This window comes from Pinus tabuliformis, chromosome 6 (assembly GCF_031772625.1).
Source record: "Pinus tabuliformis cultivar Carrire ecotype Pingquan chromosome 6, CPIR1, whole genome shotgun sequence".
NCBI lineage: Eukaryota > Viridiplantae > Streptophyta > Pinopsida > Pinales > Pinaceae > Pinus > Pinus tabuliformis.
In genome coordinates this window covers 1,284,541,157-1,284,561,835 of record NC_142292.1, presented here as the reverse complement: position 1 = coordinate 1,284,561,835, position 20,679 = coordinate 1,284,541,157, and the positions used below count along the sequence as shown (strand labels likewise).

Here is a 20,679-nt window from a genome sequence, read left to right as displayed (position 1 = left end):
TTTATTAACAAGTTGTAGACACCACATTTCTCACAATAATGATTATGCTTCATTGTTAAAAACCCTTATGGACCCATTAAATATTGAATCACTTTAAAAAATACTTATAATTCCCTATAGCTCCCCTAACCAGTGTTGTAGGAACAGTCCCCCCACCATGCACCCGACCCCAAAAACATGCATCATGCAGAATCATGGTTAAAGCATCCCCAGAACCATGCTTCCACAAAATAGAACTATGCTTTGAGCTCAATTTGCATGGTACCTACAAATTCAAAACCACCATGTGCCGAACCATTCTCACATGTGTCAATATATGCTCCTACCATGTTTCCTAAATGCTCACTAGGTCTCCCCAAATGCTCCTTAGATGCTTCTTAGATGCTCCTTAATGGTAATGTTAAATTATTAACTAAAAGAGACATTATCTTTTATCCTTCATTTTCATGCTTTTAGTTAAATTTTTAACATTAAGTGACTCAAGATTCTTAATAGTAGTTTTGAACTCATTAGATTTCATAGGGAGAAAGTAGAATTTTATATCCCACTCAAAATCCAATAGACCTAATAGTTTTTAGGATTTTATGATAAATGGAATTGCAACATTTTATTAGATTCTATTACGTATGAGGGAATGTAATTGTCATTTAATGAAGAGAACCAACCCGCATATGTACCCATTGTTGGTGATGTTGATTTAAAAATTCATTTGTCACGACCTTAGCAAAATTGTACCTTTCACTCAAACCAAAATCATTGATCAAACATGTTAAGCTTTTTCTACCATATTTCAAGGCTTAGATTAGGCAGTTTGATCATAATTTTGTGGTGTTTATTGTTTTCCTTAGAGAATCAAGATAAAGACAAAGGTTGAACTAGAGGAGAAAAATGAAGGGTGATACTAGTGATGAGGATCTTGATATAAGTGATCACAATAGTCGTGATCATCCCCAAATTTTATTGTCACAACTATCTTTTTATATAATACGCTATGCTTCAAAATATAAGGCTAACAACTCCAAATATACTCAACAATGCTATTAACATAACTACCTACTCATATCTCCAAATTACAAAAATTACTCAACATAGAAATTTTCTTGAACTCTATTAAATAAGTTAAAGAATGGCTTGAGCCAACGAACATTAAGACCATCTTTCATACTGCCTTTCATGAACACGGATGAAAAAACTCTCTTAAATAAGTTAAAGAATGGTTTGAGCAACCGAACATTAAGACAATCTTTCATGAACACCCCTTGAAATTCTTTCATCATGGTGACCATTAAAGGATATCATAAATGACATGTGGACAAAGCAATCCCATCTTCAATTTTTCAAACTTGGAAATAAGTGTGTGTGTGTGTTTCAAACTAAGTTGAGCTTGCTTATTGGATGATTGAGCTTGCTTACTAGATAGAAGAAGAATGATCAACCTATAATGGGATGCTTATCACTATTGTGCAAAGCTCGATCGAGTTTGGATGCCTCTTTGAATAATTTTAATTCCCTTAAAAAAACTTCCATCCTCAATCCCTCTCCATAAAATTTGAAACTAAAAAACTGATAGAGACTAAATCCTATACCTACCATGCCAACTAATCATGCCAACTAATCAAGTAAAAATAGATATATTATCGTCTAACAAATATTTCTATTTCAACTCAAAATACTTTATTATAATCTCATTTTTGTGCATGCTTTCTCCCTGATACTCATTAGTTGACGTCAATTTATCATAATTCAAGTTTATTTTAGTTAGTCTTGTTTGACCATTCACTTTAGTGATTCAAGTTCATTCCTCTATGTCGCAGTCTCCAATGTCAACACATGTGCTAAGTGTAAAGGTACGACTACTTCAATGCTAACAACATGGTCTAGGAAAGCGTAAAGGCACAACTACTTCCACGCCAAATGTCGTTGGAATGGACTTCCCGGCAAAGCTTTGAAAGTTGTTTTGTTCTGTTATCTCAATTATCATGACTATCATTACATATCTTTTTCACCATTGTTTCTAAAACATTACTAAATGTTTTGATTGTATCACTGGACTAGATAATAAGGAAAAATAATTATAATGCCGTATCACAAGAATTTTGCAAGCTAAACTTGCACAATCTTATAAATTAAGTGTTTCCATTGATCACTCGTGAGACTCTTGGTATATCCGTAACTTGTGATGGCGTATTTGCAATAAAAATAACGATGGCTTATTTGCATAAAAATAACTCAAGTACTTTAATAGAAAAAATCTCATTCCACCATCACTTCCATCCCACTGTTAGATGGTTGCTGCTAGCAATAATATAATTGAATTCACTTCACTATGATGAGGGTTTAATCGGTCGAATTATGTGATCAACCATTTCTCAAATAGTTCTTTGAACAACAAAGCCTTTAATGGCTGCTTCTTATCATAGTGCGAGAGGTTCCCAACCCGGCAAATATTGTAGTTCTTAGAAGTATATTCGACTATTAAAAAACAATAAAATGACCATACCAGTCCACACTACGACATTTTATACTTTATATGCAGGTATATTCGACTATTACTAAACAATAAAAATGGCCATCCCAGTCCACACTACGACACTTTATAAGTTTGTTATGACATTAGTGGTTGTTAGATATGTCATCACACGCTTCCCATTTTGTCATGCTCATGTTGGAGTACGGTCAAACTATATTATCAATTGAATTTTATATTTTTTCCTTTTAATCGAAATAAAATAGAGTTCCCTTCACAAGCAATTATCTCTTCTATTGAGAGGCTATGGTTTCAAGTGCAAATCTATTTGCCAAAAACATTACAACCTGGCTAAGTTTTAATTTTAAATAGCCATTTTTATCTTGATTGTTGATTTGCTGAATGTGATAATTAGATGGACATGAGCATGGTTAATTACTTGACCACGCCTATGTCCATCTGATTACCAAATATTTGGCAAATCAGCAATCGAGATAAGTTCAGGGAGTTCAAATGGGACTATCATCCGTCTCAAACGTGTGCATATGGAATGTCATTATATCCCTTTTCCTTCCTTACTCAAATAGGATTTGCGACAGATGATTCAATCCCACGTGATACTTTTCAAGTTTTGACACTACCTTAAGATCAAATTCTTGTAATATGTGCAACCACTTAAAAAAGAATTCAATGTAAAATGGATTTATCACAAGATCTTTTAAGGCCATTGTAAAATATTATTTGGGGCATCAAAGAAACAACTCATTGAATAGATCAATTAATAGTGTAGAGATTTCAATATACTCCTAATAAACTTTGATGGTAACATGTATGTCACAGTACTTGGAAGTAATGCTTTTAAATACCATATAGTGTCCAATAATCCAAATCACCCTATGAGATTTTATGTATGATCAACTTAAATGTATTCATAAGCATTCCCGAGGATGTGGTCAAAGTATTCGTCTGTTCAAATATTAAGAAATAATGAATAATCTCCTCACACTTTGTTGAAAAGCTTTCGCCTTTCTTAGTATCCTCCTTAATGATACGCACTTGGTAATATCTTTCCATCCAGTTAGAAATCAATAGTGTCCACAACCAACAATGTTCTATAACATTTCCTCAATGAAAGGTGCGAGCAATGATCATGTACACAAGCATCATTCAACCATAAAAAAATATACAGAAATTCTTGTACCTCCAAATTTGTAGTATGCATGACCACCAGGATATTCCATGTGTTTCTTTAACAAGGAAACTCAACGCAGTTACCAGAATTTTCCCAATTTCACGTTTCACCCATGTTTTCAGGTTTTAATTTAACTTATACCTTGTTGCCAATATTTTTCCAATTTCACGTTTCACCCATGCTTTCAGGGTTGAATTTAACTTATACCTCGTTACCAACATTTTTCCAACTTCACACTTCACCCATGCTTTCAGGCTTAAATTTAACTTATATGTCTCTTAATTAGCTTATCATCACATTTATATAAAGATTCATTATTCAACAGATTTAATGAAAAGAAAAAAAAAATATTTGAATAAATAGGACTTGATAATATGGAAGTAATGTGCCCAATTAAGTTACGTCCTATTTAAACCAATAATATTCCAATTTTGCTATCTTCAAAACTTTCTTAAACTCAAAGTTCACCTATTTTCCATTTAGTGATTGATTAATCTATCTCTTTCCATATATAATCATCATTATTCATCATAACTACTTGAATCTTGATTCTTCTTTCTCCTTTTGTAGCCTCATTATTCAAATGTCTCCCGTACTCATCATCTTGTTCTAGTTTCTCCACCTTATAACAGGGAATAGAACCTTTCACCACCTTGTAATAAGGAATAGACACATTTGGTTTTAGTTTCTCCACCTTGAAATAAGGAATAAACTCATCTTATTCTAGTTTTTCCACTTTCTAGTTTCTCCACCTTGTAATAAGGAATAGAACCTAACATAAAAAAAAATTAAGCCTATCTTAATTTTCTTCATAACTTTTCATAACTTTCTAGTTTCTCCACCCTGTAACATAAAAAAAATTAAGCTCGTCTTAATATTTTTCATAACTTTCTAGTTTCTCCACCTTGTAATAAGGAATAGAACCTAACATAAAAAAAAAAAAAATTAAGCCTATTTTAATGTTCTTCATAACTTTTCATAACTTTCACCTTTTCTTTATGGTCTCATGTTCTTCATAACTTTCTAGTTTCTCCACCTTGTAATAAGGAATAGAACCTAACATAAAAAAGATAAATTTAAGATCTTTTTCTTTATGGTCTCATTTGTCTTATTGAGACCTATTTTATACCTTTTCTTTATGGTCTCATTTTTCTTATTGAGTCCTATTTTATGTAAGTTAGATTTTAATGAATTTTCAAAACAAATTCTTGGACATATGAGACCTACTTATACTTCTAGGTTTTTAATGAATTTTCAAAACAAATTCTTGGATACATGAGACCTACCTATACTTTTAAGTTTCACTCTCGATACTAATATGAAATAAAATAGACCTTTAATTACGCTGTAGTTATTATTTTAACTCTCATTTTAACTTTGGATCTACCAAGCACTAAGAGGGATCAAATCTCTTTTCCCTTCAAAAGAGGTTTGCATCTCAAGAGATTTGATCCCTCAGTTAAAATAGATCTAGATTGGTTTAATTTCCCCCTTTACATAGGTTACATTTCACATGAATATCATGGGTTCTCATACCATAAGTCAATATTATGAGCAATACCATAAAGTTATTTTTATTTTAACATTTTTATTATTATTTTTATTAAATAAAATGTTTTCACGTTATTAATTTTAATTTTAATTTCTATATAATTTGATTGAGTCAAAATGTTTACAAAACAATAAATAGAATAAGATAAAACACAACATTACAACCTCTTCTATGCTAAACTAGAAAATATCTCTCAATACAATAAAATAACATAACTTTGATGTTACACCTAAAATATAATGCTGGGTCGAAATCTTTTAGTTCAATTAGAAACATTCTTTCGGATTATCCATGTGTAGTCCACTATCACACAATACTACATATATGTGCATCCAACCCATTCACTTATTTTATGTGCATCCAACCCATTCACTTATTATCTATCAATTTGTTATTCATAATGGCCTCCAAGTCTCCAATTTCATCCAATTTAGGTAATCGTACAAATTCTCGAAATTAAGAGATTGATTTACAAATACTAATACAACTTCGTGTAAATACTTCAAGCTTTTTGTTTCCATCTATATAAATAACACTGTAATATTAATTTCCCCACATGGGAAGTGCCATTCCAATTCAAATATATATTTATAGAAGGGTATATGGGCTGTCATATTTGTAATCATAATATTTAAGTACTTTCCAATAACTTTTTCTAATGCAAGTCACATGACACAAGGTCATGAAAATATAAGTTTCATTTAATGCAAGTCACATGGCACAAGGTCATGAAAATATAAGTTTCTGACACGTGCAAAAATATGACAAGGAGGTGTTATAAATTAAAAAAATATAACATATAAAAATAGTGAATTACATATTTTAAAAAACAAATATATAAAACATTTAGAGGATTGTAATACAAATTCAATTACATAATTAATACATAATCAAAAATCAAAATAGTATTAAGTGAATTTATCTTTAAATTAAAAATATAATAAAAAGAGTTTAAATAGTTTGTAGAGTCTAAAAACATTCATGCTAAAACAAATAACTAATACTACATATTATCAAAATCATTTCCAATATCAAGTTAAAACAAATAACTAGTACTATATATTATCAAAATTATTTCTCATATTGTGATCTTCATTATCAATATCACTCTCTAAGTACTAAGATAAGATACAAAAATGTGAACGTGTCAAATTGATATTTTATTTTAGGGATGGGTATATTTTACTAGGGTCATGATAGAAGAGTTTAACAATCATTTTCACCAACATCGAGGTATATAAATGGCTTGGTGCTCTTAATAGAATGTTAGTTCTATACCCTCAAACATGACAGAATCAAGAATGGAAACATTGCAACCCCACCAAATCTTGAAGTTTGAAAACTGTTGAGTCTCATGGTTTTAAGTGGGTTCTAAAATTCTACTTTCGTCATATAAAATCCAATGAGGTTGGAACCTCTCAAACATCCTAAAACAATTAATGGTCATGTTAAAAAGTTATCTCTTTTACTTCAAAATTTAATATTTAACATTAATTACATAACGTTAGTAGCGCCTAGAAAAATCCACTTCACAACACTTGGAATATCTTCTAACATTTCTTAATCACCCTCAACTACACTCTGAAACCTTTAAGAGCTCCAAACCTATGACTAAATTACGTGAGGCTGAGACAAAAAATCTATTTTAAGATACTTTTTCACTCGACAAATCTAAATTTCAGGACACTAGTAGGACTTGTGTCTGACACCAGTCAATTTCATGTACTGCAAACAAGGCACAAGTAAAAATCATGTTGGACATGTGTCACACATGTCATATTTGACACGTGAAATACATAACATGAGGGGCAATGCAAGGACATGTTGTGTTACTTAGTTTTTTTTTATGTATTTTCATCCTTTATCATCCTCCATAAATTAGTGGCCATCACCATAATCCATTGTACGAATCCCCTTCTTATCCTTACCCTTTAACAACATCCTCCCTAATTCAAAGTGAAAAAATAGGTTTGACCTCTCTTGCAAATAAGTGACCCTTAAACGTAGAATATGCATCATCATCATCAAGGAATTTAATTGAATACAAAATTTGTCCTCTTGAAGACATTCAAATCAACCAAATCTCCTCTCATACTTCTAACAAGATATAATTGTAATATGTTTTTTTCCTCAAATATAATCAATAATCAACCAACTTTGGATGACCCGCAACTTCCCATGTCTCTTTCGGTAGAATCAATTCTCTTGCAAATAAGTGGCCCTTAAATGTAGAATATGCATCATCATCATCAAGGAATTTAATTGAATACAAAATTTCTCCTCTCGAAAACATTCAAATCAACCAAATCTCCTCTCATACTTCTAACAAGACATAATTGTAATATGTTTGTTTGCTTCAAATATAATCAATAATAAACCAACTTTGGATGACCCGCAACTTCCCATGTCTCTTTTGGTAAAATCATTTCACTTATGCAACCAAATTCAAAACATACTAAATGTTGAACTCGTCAATGGTAAAATCTAAATATGCTTCTCCATCATCTTCCTTACCTAAAAAATTACTATGTTATATCTCTCAATCATATATATTGTTCACAAACTTCAATCTCTTATATTTTTGAATCACATTACCTTTTTCAAAAATGCTCACAAGTTACTTCTGCACATCCACTAAGATGGTATATTATTCACAAACTTCAATCTCTTTGATTTTTGAATCACATTACCTTTTTCAAAAATGTTCACAAGCTTCCTCCACACATCCACTAAGATGGTATATTGTTCACAAACTTCAATCTCTTTGATTTTTGAATCACAATACCTTTTTCAAAAATGCTCACAAGCTTCCTCCACACATCCACTAAGATAGTATTTCTAGATATCCTCTACTTTTTTGAAAGTAGAAACATCAAATGGATTAAACATTCTTCTAGTTTGAATGGTGTTATTCTTTTATTCAACTATATCTACATATGGTCATTGTACTTATGATTTCAATAATTATAGTCATTTAGCTAGTTAAAGTGATAAATAGCTACTTAATGTAATAATTTTTTATTAATGAATTATTCGTGTTTTTCCTTACCAAGTTTTTTAACTGGAGCTTTGAAATATTCAATTTTATGTTGTCTACAAAAGAAAGAGCAAACAAGATCAATATATGTGTGCACTGTTTGAGTACCACCCTTTTTATTACATTTTCACTTGCATGCGCATATCGCAATCTTCCATAGATATGTTGTTGACCTCTGATTCTAACAAAGTTTGATGATTTGTTTCTTTCTTTCCTTATCAAAGTTTTTCACTAGAGCTTTGAAATCTTCAATTTTATGTTGTCTACAAAATAAAGAGCAAACAAGATCAAGTATATCTGGGCAATCTTTTACAAGAATGTCTAGCTTCACAAACTTGAAAGTAATCAAACATTTGTTTTCTTATATGAGCACTCCAATATCATATAGCAAGACCAACACTAAAAAAACAAAAGGTATTCTTCAGTTATCCAATTTAGATGGTTTCAATACTCGACATCCATGTATATCCATGTACATCATTGATAGCATAGTCATGGAAACAACCCTTGTTAAAGTAGTTTTCTTCATGTGTAAGGTCTCCGCACACAAGTCCATATCAACCTTTTAAATGTACGAATCTACCCTATATTTTGTATCAAAATTTCTACTTAGAAATTATCTTATCATTCAACATAATAGAAACTCATTGCTTTTAACTAAAGCATTGTTCTTGAAGTTGTAAATAAATGTCATCATAATATGGTAAGAGTGGTGGGTTTTCATGAGCAATTTCAATAAAGGAATAAATGCCTAAATTCTAACGAAATACCCTAAAGAGATTTAAACTATGCAATCTAATATCCACCCATGCACAAAATAAATAAGGGCCATAAAATACATTTCACACAATACTTGATAAGAAATTATCTATGTTGAGAAAGTCTATATAACATATGGACATGATAGCCTCTGGGGTCATCTCAATTGGCGATTGTTGCGATATTGAAGTGTTGTGTACTAGGAGATTCGAGGTTCAAATCCCCCAATTAACCTGTGGGTCGCATGCTATTGTGGCTTGGTTAACCTCGAGATATAGTGGTAGTAATCAAAATCAACCTTATTTTATGCAAGTACGGAAAAAGCTTAGTTTTTTATCCCTCTAGTAAAAAATGAAAAGAAAAATATGGACATGATACCCCATAAACAAATTATCTATGTTTAGAAACCTTACACCTAAATATTTGTATGTATATATGCATGTCAATGTGTCAATATGGAATATTTATCTCAAAGATATTGATTTTGATGTTTACAAAGGGATGTCATCATCCATTTGTCCTTATATATCAATATACCATATCAACCTTGTTTCTAGTGATACATCTATCATTTATGTAAATGATAGTAGTGCAAAATTCTCTACATGGCTCTCCCATCTTACATTGCAATCTTCTTTTATAACTCGACCTCCATTTTTAGGCCCTATCTATCAATGATGGATTCAGTGGATATAATATTTTATCTAAATGGGTGCATATAGAGGAGGTATATGTATGTTTTCTATAGTTACACTAGTTTTTGCACCTATCCATGTTTTTAAGAAGCTAGGGTTTGAATGAGAATGAATCCAAAAAAATATTTATTAGAAGTATCAAGGGATATTTGGGAATCCAAATAAACACAAACTAAGGGCATGGCCAAGTTTTCACAATCATGGTCGTCAACTACCTATTTTCTCAAAGTGTTGGCACACCATGGAAACAAATTTGGGAAACTAGCCATGACTATAGTTGATTTAAATGAAGGAAATGAAATAAAATTGAGTTTAGTGACATTTATGTTGCAACCTTAATAATAAATCTCTCTAAGGGATATATAAATATCTAAAATACAATTTGTTATGGATTTACTCATTATTTGCATGGGTTTGTGGGCTCTATGCTTAGATAGGCATGCTTTTTATTTATGAGTAACATCTTCTCCAATATAGTATGGGTCAGGCTTTTGAATTCATATATGAAAGAACGGTCATCCTCTTAAGCATAGGATCAATCCCTTGTCTAAATTAAAACATTATAGAACTTGGTGGAGAGACAAGGCTAAATATCTTTGAAAATGTAATTACTCATATTCATTCCAATGGAAGTGGACTATAACAATTACAAAATTGGAGAAATGCACTAATACTCAATTGGATTGTTAATATTTGATATGTGCCCACCTCATTGAAGGGAGTTTCTAGTAGATACAACATGGTAAAGTATTTACTTGAGGGCTTCTAAGCCTCTTCACAAGACCAAGTGTGTTTCCATGTATCATCAACAACTATTCTCCTATATCATTCATTTTGCAAAGACAAACTTCAAATCGGTATACGTAATCAATAGGGTACCAAAATGAGCTTGTTATGTGTACGTTTTCTACACAGAAGTCCACATCATGCTTTCAACTCTAAGATTCTGAACTATTTTTTGTATAAAATTTCTCATTATAAATTAGCTTATCATTAACACAGTAACAACTCAATGAATTTAACTAATAATTGTCTAATTGTCATATTTTGTCCTTTCATTGTTCCCTAGTAACCCATGCCTTTGCTTCTCATTCTTGTAACCACATGAAGCCACAAGAAGCACTTGTCATTCATCAATCATACTAACTAAATCTAAGATGATATATTTTCTTATTTATTGATATGCATAACCTCCTATCTATCATATAAAGTACTTATCATTAAGATTGCACATACTCTAAACATCAGATGATATAAATTAGGTTGAGACTAGTCACCAACATACTAGCATCCATTGGGTTTCACTGTGAATTATAACATTAGAAGATGGTTAAATAGAACCACTTTTCAACCCCATCCTACATGTGGGGACACTTCCAAATCTAAATTACGTTGTAAATGAACACCACCATAATATATTCAAGAGTTTTTGGTTTTGAAATAATAAAAGCATGCCAAGAAATCCTAGAGATATATACAACATAGAACATTTTTTATTTAAAAAATAAAGATATAAAACATCTACATTCTAACAAAACATCCTAAAGATCTTAAATCTATGCAATATAATCTCCAACTATGCACAAAATCAACAATAACCATGAAATACATTTTACATAGCACCTATTAAAATATTATCTATGTTGAGAAAGGCCATCTAACACATTGTCATGGTACCTATAAACAAGTAATCTATTGTTTTAAATCTTACACAAAAATAATTGCATCTATTTGCATGTCAATACAAAATACTTAGCCTAAAGAGTTCTCAAAGATTTTTCTTAGAGGGGGATTCCTCATAAAAAGTTCTTGCAACCTCGTTGAAGCCGCTAGCCCTAGCTTGGCCCTATTGATATCTTTTACTATATATAAATCACTCTATCTATAATTAATGGTAAATTGGCTATTTCCATAAAATTGCTTCTACATCTTCTATTTACCAAGCTCTAGTTATCAACACTGACTAAAAAAGCATTTATCAACAAGATGGGGTGCCTTCTTTCAGTCAATCTCTTGGGAAGGACTCCTACATGGCACTAATTTATCCCAAGCCAAATGTGAAGAAGGTATTGTAATCCCTTCCAATTCCTTTCAAAACTACTAAGTACAAGGGTTTGAATCCACCAAACTTGGGCTTATTTATTTTGTAAGAAATGGTGGTTGGAGATAGATGTAATGATGGACCAAACCTTTCCTACTACTTTGAGAACTACCCATATATATGAGTTTGAAACCATTAGGCATGGGCTACTTAATCCTACGAGCTTGAAACCACTAGGCATGGGCTACTTAAACCGTAGGCATTGATGGTTGCAAATAGTTGTAGTAGTGGGCTTGACACAACAAAATCATTGTTGTTGGTAACACATGAACAAATGAAAGCTGGAAAAGTGAAGGAGCATTCATGAAAATGGAGGGGAAAGGGACACTAACAATGGACAAATGTCACTCTCTTTTGTTGGTTGATAGGCAAATTTGTAAAAGTGTTGTCATAATGTAATTTCCTTGAAACATAATTGTGATGATTGGAAATAAAGTAATTATGCATTAGGGATCATCAAACCTCCAAAAGAAAACCATGAACATAAAAGACAACATCAAAAGGAAAAATATTATAATGGTGGCAACATGATTATTAGCAAAAAATAGTGATGAAATTATAATTTGGTATGCCAATATTGTGAGTTATCAAGAGGAATATCACTAGACAATAATTCATAATTAATGTCTTTTCCAACAATGGTTGATATTGCTTTAAACAACTCTATTTCTTAAGAAAATATTTTCTATTAAAAGGAATTAAGATACCATTTTCCATTAGAGATGATGGAGAAAGTGAACCAGTATTGTAAAAGAGCTTAAAAGAATATGACATAAATCAAGGAGACTTGTCATGTTGCTCCACTTGAGTTCATGCATCCAATACTTTGGAAAGGCAATAAAATAGTGAGAAATGGTAAGCTAAGACCAAAAAGCAAAAGAAAATGCTCCATGTATTACTTCAAAGAACAAATAACTCCATTAGGATTCAAAATGGTATAGGGGTGCCAAGAAGCATTAAGCTACAAAAACTACGAGGCCATCAAATGAGCTCGAGTCCCCATGGAGAAGAACTCAACATCATATCAAAATTCATGTAGGTGAACTCACAAGAATAAAGACATTTCTGCCTTAAAAATTTACCGATCCCCAAGAGTAATTGGAGATGAAGAACCTAATTAAATATAACTATATAATAATGTTTCCACATAAAACCAATAGCAAAGCCAAATTAATTTGAAATTATCCCTAACCATCCAACTATCCCCGAAATGGCCCCTTCCATGGGAGGAGAGCTAGGAAAGGGAAATGAAATTCAAACTAAGCTATGCCCCAAATGCACTAACAAGTTGGCATTTCGAAGAACATGTTGAATTTTCTCACCCTAATGGCAAAATGAACATGTTGAATTTGTAAAGTCAACTTTGTGGCTTACCCTTGACATCCAATTCATGATGAAAAAGTAACCACCCCATACTTTAGGTGTAAATAAGGCTTGAACCTTTCAAACAAACACAGGCATGAGCCGTTCAAACAAACACCTAACCAATAGCTCCAATGGATCTTCAAGCCTCCACGTTTTGTTTAACCAAGTGCTCAGAGCAAAGGAGTGCCTTAACCAACACATAAAGACCCTTTGTCTCACCGTTACAAATTAGTTAACAAATACGAACAAACTAAATTAAGGCACATTAAAATGGTTGCACGATCAATCATATTATCCTTAGATAGAATGCCATAAGTAAAAAGGGGGAAACGTTGCACAAAGTAGCAAGACAAGGATCTCATCAAAGAGGTTTAATTTGAAGGGCATGAGACTAGTCCTACCATAACAGCATGATTTTAGAGTCTAGCATCACTTAAAACCTAAATTAGGCCTAAATTAGGTAAGCATATTTGCTTTGGAGTAGAGTTAACACCCTATATACTCGTTGTGTCCAGGTGTAGATCAACATTTGTAAAGGAATGGAGATAGCTACATTGCAAACTACATTACATTTAAAGTATCGGAATGCAATTTGCTTAATGGCAGCATAAATATTTGTAATTCTTTTGCAATTTTATCAAATTTGATTCTCCAAAAAACGCATACCTGAATGCCTGCATATATGATTTCGGTCATCAGCGGTTACTGAAAATGGCTCCCACTTTATGACATCTTCAATTAATTAAAGTAGGGAGTGCAAATTGAAAATGCTTTGACGCAGCCAGCATAATTCATTGACCTGCAAAAAGTCGTTCAGGATTTCGATGACTTCATTGGAAAACTCAAAAAAAAATACCAAAGAAAACAACAAATTAATTGGTGTATCTCGTGCTAGAATAAGGTCGAGATTATTATTATATGGTGATATAAACATATCTATGTTGCTGAGTCAAGCTAGTTGAGATTCGAGAGTTACATACAAATATCTAAGCAAAAATTCAGATGTTTCATTGACATAAAGATTGAGAGTGAAATTCTACATAACTTTGTGCTGGTAAAAATTGATTTATCTCATGTACAAGCATCTGTTGCTGATTCAAATCAATTGAGACTGGAGTCCCTCAGACAAATATATAGCAAGATGAAAGGTGAACGCAGTTTTAATAGCATAAATGTCCTAGGTGAAATTCTGTATTTAGTACTTGGGAATATCAAACTTATCCAAAGAATCACCAAGATAACCAATAAAAACTCTAAGCTGAATCCTGTGGTTTGTCAGACGGCTAGGCATATAAAAACTTGTACAAAAATCTGCAGGTGGCGGGAGATCAACTGTTAATCTGAGGCATTAGTTGGAAACAATATTCTTACTGCATATCCTTTGATTTAACACGAATTTTTTTTCACAGAGAAAAAACAGATACATTTTTTATTTAACATGAAACTTTATTTACGGCTTTATTGTTTATTCCAATGTGTCTGCAACCTTCGTGATTGATTGATAAGTGAGAATGGAGAACAAAAGGATAAATCGACGAGGACGAAAACAGTGATGAAACATGGATAACTCTGGAAAATGCATAATTTCTTCGAGCAGTTAAGGCGTTTGACCTACAGGACAATACATTTGGTAGTAAATTTACAATCTGTTGATTGAAAAATTGATATCAGTAACGTCGATGTCTAGACTTCTATGTTCAGATTAAAGTTACCTGGCAGAAAGTTCGAAGTATTTAGTAAAGAGTCTATGGTGAAATAGAAAATTGATGTCGTGGCAATAGTGGAAAACAATAAATAAGACCAAAAGGATCGAAACAAATAAATAAAAAATATAAAACAAGGAAGATACCAGTGTTTTATGAGCAAGCAGTTGACATACCTCTCCCTGGATTGCCACCTTACAAGGGACAACTACTACGACTACCTTTAGTTTGAAAATTTTGACTCTAAGGCGTAATAAACTAATGTGTGTCAAGATGATTTCACTAGTTTAATGCAAAATCTCAATGGAAATAGAACTTTGCTTTGCAAGAAAGTGAACGAATCCTCTGCTAGACAAATGAGTCTATGTTCTAACACTAAAATAGCGACAACTACTTGCATATGGTTTTCCAGAAAACTACGAGTAAAAGAAGCTAGGATGCGAGGAAATAAAAAACAATTGCGCAATTCTCTTATATCGAAACATCCAAGGATTTCGTCTCCATATTGACCTCGTTATTGGGAATTCTAGTGGTTTCTAATAATGACTTTTCAGAAAAATCAAGTTGGTGCCTTATGATGACGACTGATGGATGAAACAAGTAGCATATCCCGCACTCTCTTTTCAGAGACATAGACATCTATGAAAGTCACTCGACCTTAAATCTGTCCATAGGCAAGGATACAAAAAGTTCACTCACATTGACAGCACGGAATCGGATAGGGAGGAAAAGAATATTAAGAAATAGAAAAGGAAAGATTCCTATCATAGCTTAACAAGGATAGCCTGAAGTGATTCAACAAAGGCATAAATCCTGGAACGCTGTGAGAAGATTCATGCAGCCTTGTTTGACTCCAAATGTGATTCAATAAAGGCATAAATCCTGAAACACCGTGAGAAGATTCATGCAGCCTTGTTTGACTCCAAATGTTATTCCAAAGGCATAAATCTGCAACTCCGTGAAAAGATTCATGGCGCGTTGTTCGGCTCAAAATGAAAGCAGGCAAGCGGTCAGGTCTAGCTGTTTTTGTTTGCCATTTCCGAACCAAGTACATCAGTATAATAGCCATTGCAATTACATTGATCGATGCATGTAGGACTGTGATTTTGAAAAAGAAAAGCACGCTCACAGTGTGGAAAATATCAAGAACTGTGATATTGAAAATGATAAGCATGCTCAGAGTATAAAAATAAATTAAAAAACTGAACAGCAGATCGTGATATTCCACATGTCAATCATCGCTTACTACCCGCTTATTACCTATTAAGAATGTGACATACATTAGATTGTTTCCAGTTTCCAAAAGTATCAAATATACTTCCAGCGAGAATAGAAACCATAAGATCAGAACTTCTGCGTAAGCTGGAAATTTTCAGTTCATTTTGTCTATAGAAAGTAGAATCACGACAAGACCTTCTTACGGTCTTTATCAATTCAAATTCAAGGATGTAAATTCAAGGATATAACGATAAGAGGATATCATACCTACAGCGTTGAATGTCCCTTGTTTCACATGTGCATTCGCATTTGTCCTTGAGTGGAAGCTACTGCAACCCTAGCGCACAACGCAAACTCGTTACTTTTCCTCTCGGTAGAGTTTGGATGAGGTGAAGGGAAAATCGTCTCCAACAAGGCCTAAATGTATGCAAAATTAATGCAGCTGATTTGTTCTTTATCTAAATAGTCGGCAAAGAGACCACTCCGTGGCCAAAACTACAGCAGTTTTCAAGAATCGAACCTTTCTCAGCCAAGCTTAAAGATATCTTCATCAAGTCTCATCAAAATATCGATTTCTGTGCCGGTGCACCAAACGAGGTCGCGCATTTAATTCTTACTATATTCATCTAATTCTCCACTCCCCGGCCTAAATCATCCAAAGAAAACCGAAACAAATCGAAATACATCTGAGCAACCCGCCGCAGTCTTAAATGCTTAAATTTCAGAAGCCCTGACCGAGCTACCATGGATGGGACTGCAATACTTCACATGCAGAGACAGAAGATACGCCCGGGAGAGGATTTCCCTCCAACGGGGACCAGAGAGACCTGTATTCGATGATTCACACAGATTTGCGTGTTTCTTAGGGTAGCAGAAAGATAAAATAATATTAAGCGAAATTGTTATCTCTATGATATCAAGAATCTCGTGGCAGTAAAAACAAAAGATTTAAATAGCCTATCAGTCAAAGATTTGGAAGACAACGGTATCAGTATAACCTCAGAACTGAGTGCCATGGCCTTGTAGCAATTCGAGAAGCGTGCTTGCATCAATAATATCATTTCTCGACTCCCGATTCTCCCATTGTCTGGTCTTTTGCAGCAGAGGTCGCGTTAGTGAAGGAAGGGAACTTCCACGGGCTCTTCTTTTGGAATCTTGGCCACAGCGGCCGGCTGGAAATAGGGAAGGACACAAATGGCTTTTAACAAATTATTTAGGGCCACAGAAGGGGAAGGGACCTAAAGCCTGAGATCGCTCCCGAGGAGCCGCTGACAGAAAGAGACGTGAGCACGCATGGCTGAACTCATAATCTCATGAGCTCCTGCTATGTGTGCTCACTCTCTTCTGTCAGCACTCAACAGATCGAGGCGCGGCCTCTACAGACAAACAAAAAAATAATGGAAATAAACACTCAATCGGTGCATATAAGGTTCTGCAAAGAATCGATCATTGGATGTGCCAAAACTCAATCCGACATTAAGGCAGCAACAGCACAGAATCCGAAATTGCATATCCAAGAAAGAGGGCCTGCAGTGAAGATCTGAAGAAAAAGAAATGCACTCGTCTCAGATCTGGACAAATTGTGATGATAGACGGATTAATTCATGGCCCAAGAAAACGCGATTAGGGAATAAGGCAGAAGAACAAGGACGTGTGGGGTTAGCGGGGAGTAATAAGAGACGAAAACCCAGGAGAAACAGTGGGCGGACGACGGCCTTACCATGGCCACTTGCTATATGTACAGGACAGTGAAAAAATGAATGCCAGATCTCCAGCTCTTATCTTCAATACTGTTGGCGCGAGCCGTGCAGCAGTACCGCGAATAACCACAATTCTTCCAATGTGCCCATGCAATGCAATGAGGAAGAAACAACCCCTTCGCCTCTACTTATTATTGCCCTCTCTCTCTCTCCGGAAGCATCTCTTCTGTACATTGACAAAATTAGAAAGAAACACGGAACCTTAATTGCCCCTAAAAGTATATGTGCGGGTATTGCATTAATTGCCTGTAAAAGCATATGCGCAGGATTCACATGATGCCGCGGCTTGCGCGAGATGCCACACACCGAAAACCTAGACTTAATTCTAAGCATCAAGCATTCCTCCTCTCCCTCCCTCCCGTGTTTATGTTTTCCATTACTAAGCCCTCTTCTCGCTAAGCCATTTCATCTTTTCTTCCAGACTTGACACTAAATGCCGTGTCCTCCGGGTAAGGCATTTGACCTCTTTTTCCAGACTTAACACTAAATGCCGTCTCCATCATGATCATATTTAGACGTTAACATGTAATGCTTTATCACCGTAAAATTGGCACAAGCTCGTCTATCTTTAGATGAGGTGAAGTGTGAAACGTCTTATTCATCATCATGTTTACACTTTATAACACTTGCATGCTTATCCAGATAAGGTGACCTTTTCTTAACTGTAAATCATCATCATATTTAGACTTCCGCTAAATTAGATGACTCGACCGCTTGACCTTTTAGCCGTGAATCGTGACCATATTTAGAATTTAGCAACAAAATTGAAACAAGTTTGTTTAAATTAGATACGCTGAACTGTAAATGTTTTATTTTAAATTCCCCGTCACACATACAACCAACCACTTTGCTAACGAAATTAGCTTAATCATAAATGGCCAGATAATATTTTATAATGAAAATCACCCCTCAATTATTTAATCCCACATATTGCTATGCGACAAAATCAAATGTCAAATCAAGAAGACGATATTAATTTGAATATGATTATATGGAGCAGATCAAGCGGGCTAACCTCGGTGGGGATAACCTATTAGGGCATTCAATATTTCCACTTTTAGTTAAAAGACAACCTGTTGTTGGGAGACATTTTATGTATCGGTTATACAACTTTGTCTTGGTTATACCATTCACTTATTATTATTATTATATATGAGAAAATATTTGTTTAAATGTGTACACTAAAAAATTATATCGCATGCCATGCTTGCTATAGCATAGTAGGGTAGGCGAAGATAGACAATTTTTTTATATATATTTAAGAGACGACCTGAGATTTATAATAAATATATATTGCTTGGTTCGTACAAAAGCAAAAATCAAATATCACCCTAATATGCCCTAATATCAAATATCACCCTATGCACATGCCTCCAACCATTTGAACCAATTTATCATCAAATCACATTAATTACATGCCCTCTTTATAAGTTTGAATTGAGATTACAAATACTTTCCATTGTTAATAGTAACCCTAGAAAGAATAAATATGAGGCGGACACGTTTTACGAGCAGTACAATAATTGAGAAATTCCTAAAGCTAGGTGCCTAAAGTGCATTTGACTATACATTTGTGCTAAAAGATCCATCCTTAAATCTCCAGAATTTTTGGGGCCTGTACTTAAAATTAAGTCAAATACTTTTAATGTATGAGATTTTAGTACACTACACTTAGCTTATTTATTTACTGCTTGTATTTGTACGAGCTCCTCAATAAATAATTGTCAACTTTTAAAAAGTGGAATAATTGCATTCCATAGTGTGTAAATTTCTTATATTGAAGTTATGTTTATGGATTTGACATTAGGTACTAACTTCTGGTCAAAGCGATGGAGACACACATTTTGATGGCTCTCTCTCCTTGTTAACGCGGCTCTCTCAATGGTCAATAAGGGAGGAGGTAGTTATGGTTTGTTTGGATCTTGTGCTGGTCAATTTCCCTTTTCTTCTAACTTTTGTTCGTTTGGATTATATGCATAATGTTGCACTCAATTTCCATGTGTACTTATTTGTCTTTACAACTGCAACACCGTCCCTCTGATTTACTTCATCTACCACTTATTTGTCTTCACACCTGCAACGCCGTTCCGTGAGTAAGTTGAGCTACCATGTCCTTGATTATGTCAAGTGTCTAAGGTCTTTTCCGTGGTGATGGTTTTTTCCCTCAAAATAAATATATTATTTATTATTTAATTTTGTCCATAATAGGTTTTTCAGTGTTTTATTTAATTTTCAATAATTATTAGATAATTGAATGGTAAAATTTACCTTTTATAGAATATTTTAAACAATATACACAAATTATGGAATATTTTAGAATATTCTAAACAATATACACAAATTAGAGATTGAAATTTATTTCCAAAATAATTATACATTGTTCCCATTTTAATTAAATTTATTAATTAAAAAAATGTCATATAAACAAGCGTCATTCGAAATGAGTTATGGTTTTTTTGTGCATGTGGTATTGATGAGCCATGGTATTAGCCCATAGTATCGTAACAAAGCCTATTTACAAATTAAGAATTTCCATGGTTAAGAAATTTGTTATGTGATTTTTTTTAAATGTATATATGTTTAACTTATATATTAATTTTTTTCCCCATTGAAAAATCACATACTTACTATTCATATAGAATCAAAAGTATGCATAGACAATAAAACTTTCAACCTATTTCTTGCTCAAATATCAATGACCTATGGAATTTGAGAACATACATATTGTAGAACATGTGAGACTCAAAACCAAATCAAATGTATATTAATCAATCTCTAAGAATTATGTACATGTTGTACATATAAATACAAATAGGAAACAATTGAATTA

General features: G+C 33.3%; 1 long non-coding RNA gene across 3 annotated transcripts in view; it reads right to left on the bottom strand.

Moving 5' to 3' along the window:
* LOC149263326 (uncharacterized) overlaps positions 1-18,010 on the bottom strand; it is an 80,792-nt gene extending 62,782 nt beyond the window's left edge. Inside the window, exons 1-4 of one of the 3 annotated variants that reach the window (XR_016259253.1) lie at positions 17,088-18,010; positions 16,610-16,916; positions 16,357-16,426; positions 13,835-13,967 (exon numbers count right to left, since the gene is read on the bottom strand). This is a non-coding gene — a long non-coding RNA (uncharacterized LOC149263326). Of the gene's footprint in view, positions 1-13,524; positions 13,968-16,356; positions 16,917-17,087 lie in introns of those variants that run through there. The other 2 variants (XR_016259251.1, XR_016259252.1) reach the window with 2 other exon arrangements.
* Between the last annotated feature and the right edge of the window lie 2,669 nt (positions 18,011-20,679).